Source organism: Pipistrellus kuhlii, unplaced genomic scaffold, assembly GCF_014108245.1.
Source record: "Pipistrellus kuhlii isolate mPipKuh1 unplaced genomic scaffold, mPipKuh1.p scaffold_m20_p_7, whole genome shotgun sequence".
NCBI classification, from domain to species: domain Eukaryota; kingdom Metazoa; phylum Chordata; class Mammalia; order Chiroptera; family Vespertilionidae; genus Pipistrellus; species Pipistrellus kuhlii.
The window spans coordinates 75,596,659-75,602,054 of NW_023425573.1; positions in this window are offsets into that span (position 1 = coordinate 75,596,659).

Consider the following 5,396-nt stretch of genomic DNA (forward strand, 5'->3'; position numbering starts at 1 on the left):
CCTCAGCTAAGTGGGAGCTCTGCCCGCCCGGGCGGACACGGCTTCCATGGCTCTCTGCAGGAGGACACTGCAGGGAGCAGAGGTGGCCCAGTGCCCCCTGAGCACTGACAGGGAGGAGGGGAGGAGATGCTGACTCACAGTTCGATGACAGCACTCCCACCCTCATGACGGCAACCAGAAGGCAGAGCCCTGTCCTGAGACCACCCAGCGCTCACGGCCCAAGCATGCCTGTCCGTCAGAGGCCGGCACACTAGCCTCGGAGGCTGCTGCTTCCCGCCCAGGAGTGGGTATTTCAGTCAGCCTGTTGTCCTGTCGTGGACAAAATGCAACACCGAGCCCAGGAGCATGGGACCAGGCCGGAAGTTGATGCAATGGGAGGATTCTGCACGCTCCCTCTGGCATTTGCCCAGGATCGCTGGCTGCGAGCCCCAGACATCAGACCCCAGTGTCCGTGCCGGTGCTGTGCCCACAGCCACCTGCAGCCAGTGCCCGAGGGGGGGAACAGGGACTCATGCTCAGCCACGCGGGGCTGCCTGCCGGCTGCCAGGAGAGAGAGACTTGGTCCTCAGCAGTTCCTGTCACTTCCTGTCCATAAGCTTTTTGTGGAATGGGGGTACAGGAGCACCATTGGCGGGGCCCTCAGGGCTGTAGGCTTCTCCCCAGCTCTGCCCTGTCTCAAGGAAGGGCAAGGCCAGCCCAGGTAGTACAAAGGAGACCCAGTAGGTCAGAGGGAGCCTGAGCCATCTCAGAAGGCTTCATGCAAGGGGCAGTCGAGTCCCCAACTCAATTAGAAGTTTGGGCAAGTGGAGGAGTAGGCTGGCATTGCAGGGGGAGAAGTGCTCAGCAGAGCCAGGATGAGAACCTGATCTGCATGACAAACTTCTCGGAGGTCAAGTGCAATGGCCCTATGCTGCCTGCGGACCAGCACCGAAGGTCAGCACAGGCGTGCGCTCGCAGGAGCTGTCTGTCTGAGCGATCGGGAGCGCCCAGACCACGGGCCCAGCTAAGCGCTGTTGTGGAGCAGCGGTGACCGAATGGCCCGGGCGGGGCCTGAGTGTCCAGAAGGTTCTGGATGAGGCCCGGCCACTTCTCTTGTCCTACCCTCTCCATGCCAGCTCGACCAAATTCTTCTCGCTCCACAGCTCTCTGCTGGTGCCTTGGCCAGTGGACCTAGAATGCTCTCTCTCTCCCCCCCTAAACCTCCCCCCCCAATCACTGCTGGCAAACGCCTCTGAACCCCAGCCTCTGAGAAGCAGCAGCTTCCCTGCCCCTCACCGGGCTGCTCGTGGGCCCTCCTCTGGTTTCTTCAGGACGCTGGCCTGACCATAATGAAGGAATTAGATATTAAGTCATGTTATCCCCATGACAATGCTAGGAAGAGACATAGTATCTTCATCTTACTGATGAGGTCATTGAGGCAGACAGGCTGAAAGGCCAAGGTCACACAGCTACTTCCTCTATGGCAGAAAACGCTTGTAATGTTTACAAGTCTGACTCCCTTCCTGCCCAGGAGGCTCCCCAGGTGCAGCTGGACTTCCCCATCTGGGTTCCCGGTGCCTTTCTGGGCCAGAGGCCAAGGATGTTTGTTCAGCAGAGAGCTCAGCTGCTCGGACCCCCACAGGTCAGCTGCCCCACGCTGATGCCAGTCACATGACATCACCTCTGCTTCCCGGACGGCGACCCTCCCTTCCCAAAGCGGGGGAGGTGTCAGAGGGCACGGCCTCCAGCAGCGAGGACACATGCTCTCATTCTCAGAGTCGCATGCCCTGCTCTTGGGGGTGAAGAAATTCTTCAAGAGGGACAAGGGAGAGGCAGGAGAGATGTAGACAGCATGGCAGCGATGGGAACCTTGGCCGGTCCTCACAGACCACGCGGATGGGAGGTCAGCCACCTGCGCCCAGATGTCAGCATCCAGAGTCTGTGCAGGCAGGTGGCCGAGCCCACACTCAGGGACCAGGGGGGCTCGGGACCAGCCCCTCCGCCCACATGGCTTCCATCTTCAGAGAGGCAGCTTCTGCCCCTGCTTCTTCAATCCCCAGGTTTGTTTCTCACGATGGTGCCTTCCCAGATGTGGAACTGGACATGATGCTTGCCATCCAGCACATGCCGCAGAGCTGGGCTAACTTTATGGTATTCTCCAGAGGCTGAGTGCCCCGCCCTGTCTCCTCAGTCTCACTCACAGATGCCGCGGCACTTGGTGCAGGAGACACTGCGTGCCCTCTGGCCTCTGCAGACCAAAGAAAGCAGCAGAGTGGCTCACGACAGCAAACACGCGTGCACGCTCACCCGCGCACGCACACACACACACACACACACACACACACACACACACAGGTGTGGGCGTCCCCATTTCTCCCAGTGCTCCCGAGGGGCCCCACCTGCACCCAGGGGCCCAGCCTGAGCTCTGCCCAGCCGGCCGCATGAGGACGGCAGTCAGGAATGGAGCCCCAGAAGCCACTGCCTGCAAGTGAAGGGATTAGAAGGACTAACTGGTAGTTACGACATAGGTAGTGTTCCTGAGGCATCTTCACCGTTCTCGCTCCACAAGCCCTTCCACTGCTCCTCCGCATGCTGGTCACTGGGGTCCAGAAAGTCCGGGAGCCCTGGCCCTGCCAGGAGCCTTCTCGCTCCACAGCTCCTCGCTGCCCCTCGCTGCCCGCAGAGCCCAGCCTGGAGAGGGTAAGCACCTGGCTGGCGTTCCTAACCCTGAGGTCCTGCTCCAGAGCCCCCGGGAGCGGGGTGCCCTCGCCAAACCACCCGGAGAACCAGCACCTGCTGGTTGTTGGCTGACGGGGGAAGGACCGGGCGGGCGGGGGTGGCATCGGGGAGGAAGGACACACCACTTGTCCTGTTTATTCGCCGCTGAGCCAGAAACCCTCTGAACTTACTGGAAAGCTGCAGGAACTTTGTTTTCCTGAAACGAAATGAAAACTGGTTGGACTTCTCCAGTGTTTACTAGAAGACTTAATTACCTAATTGCAGCTGGATTGCCTGGCAGGCTGGCAAAGGCGAAGGTGCGGCACATACCTCTGCCTCTCCCCTGGGTCCTGGGAAGTGTCAGGAGGCGGGTTGTCCAACTCAAGACAGGAGCGACCCAGAGGAGATGGCCGAGGTGGGGCTGGAAGACTCCTGGCTGCCGAGTAGGGTAGGACTGCTGCGTGGCTTTGAGCAGTTTACTTAACCTCTCTGAACCCACATCTCCATCTGCTCAGTGGAGATAGCATGGGTGTTTCCTGGGTTGTTGGAGGGTTAGCATGGTCGCCTGGCACCCAGGGCTCAGGCAACAGTGGCTGCTGTTAGCAACAATGTCCTCCTTGAGTCAGGCCCTTGGGGACTCAGATGTCCTAGAAACCCGGCCACCACAATCAGTCTCCATCCAAACACGTGCCCGCACTGCCCACCGTGTTTCCTCCCAGCCTTGCTCTCCCAGACACGCCCAGCGTTCCCTCCAGATGGCAGGGAACTGATGGGCGGGTGTGAAATCGCACTGACAATGGGGAAACACTCCTCGCTGCTAGCAGAAGGCCCTCCCAGCTTAGCTCGGTCTTGCTGTGACTCAGTTTCCCCTGCTTTGTCTCCCTGGGCTCCTGGAGGCGTGTTCATGCCCTTTGCCTGGGTGACATCTGGCTGCTACGGCCTTCAGGCTCCCATGACCATCAGACTGCACGCTCCCCAGCCCACAGACGGGAGGGAATCGCACCGAGTGCCCTGACGCTCCTGTGGGACTGGGCTGTGCTGATGCCCAGAACACGTCTAAGTGCGTTTCGCATCAACGTTTTCAAATTCTCAGGGAGAGGCTGCTGCCCCAGGCCGAGGAAGTTCAGACTGCAGCCCCCGAACTTGGCACAATCCCACCCAGCCCTCTCCCCACACAAACAGCCCTGTTCCCACCTCGGGGCGCACAGGGACACTGCTGGGTGTGACCAGGGCCCTCCGGGACCAGAGGTAGACCGCAAACTGGCCAAACCTTCACCCCGGTTCCCTTGGGGCTCCTTCCTCGGGGTGGGATGGGGAAGGGGTCTGATCAGAGAGCTCAGCAGAGCCTCTGACCACAGAGCAGCAGAGGTGCGGGCGTGAGGGAGGCCGCTGGGCTTCTCCTCTGGCCTCCCCTTCAGTTCCTCCCTTTAAGCCTCAGTGTTCTGTGTCAGTACAGCCCAGGCACCAGCGCTCCTGCCTCCATCCGGGAAGGACCTGGATCCTGTTTCCAGTGGAGAGGGTGTGAAGCAGGGGAGACAGCCCAGTGTTAGGCCTCCTGCTGGGTCGGGACAGGGGTACTCCTTCCTCCATGGGGGTGAACGTCCAGCAAGCTGGAGGCGGGAGAGACCTCCTGGCTGCAGGGGAGCCGGGGCCAGCCCCCAGCCCGGGCCTGTCCCTCCATTATGGCTGATGGGGGCGGGAGCTCAGCAGCCCCGGAGCCCTGGTGGCAGCTGCTGCTGAGCCGTGTGCTCTGTAGAAGGGGCCTTCCCAGCCGGAGATGTGGCGTCCCTTTCCCATGCCACAGAGCGCGGGAGGGCGGCCGGACCTGCTCCTGAGCCTGCTCGCCGTCAGCCTCTCCCCGGGAAATGCAGGGCTCCGCGGCCAGCCCGGCCTCCGGCTCCCCCAAACCGACAGCTCCGCTCTGAGAGGCTCCCCGAGAGGAGGAGCCCCTTGAGCACTGCCCTCCGTCTGCGCCTGTCCCCTCCCCCTGCTGTGTTTGGCCAGAGGCCAGGCCAGGCTGCTGGAGGGGCTTTCTCACTCCCCATAACTGGTGCAAGTTCAAAGTCTCAGCGGTACGTTAAGCTTGTCTATAGTGACTATTTCTGTGTGTGTGTTTGTGACAGCTGGCATGTATGTGTGCATGTGTGTGCAGGCCCACCTTTGTCCTCTGACCGTGAGTTCCACAATGGCAGGGCTGTGAGGTGGATGATGGGTGGTGGACAGGTGGCCGGGAGACAGACAGAGCACCCACCCAGCCCCACGGCCCCGGATGGTGCCTGCTCAGGATGGGCTCCTGTGGAGGAAGCGCACGCAGGCTCCTTGTCCCCGAAGCACAGAGGAGCCGGGAGGCACGCTGCCGCAGTGGAGGCAGAGGAGGGGGCCGAGGGGAGGGGGAGATGGCGGCTCCGGGGGGGCCTAGCCGGTCTCCGAGCCTCAGCTTCTCCCCTGTGAAAAGGGAGTGATGGGAACAGGTCTGCCTCTCAGGGGGAGTGGGAGGCTATGCACAGGCGACCCTGCTTCAGCTCCGCGCAGTGGGCAGGCCCAGGGCCTGAATCCAGGCAGCCGCTTCGGTGCCGCTGGGCCTGGGCACTGCCTGAGCCCTCGGGCCTGAGGTGCGGGGCTGCGGGAGGAAGGTGCTCCCGCAGGGCTGTGGGCGCGGCACCAGGTCTGTGGGAGCCAGCAGGTGCTCGGCATAACGA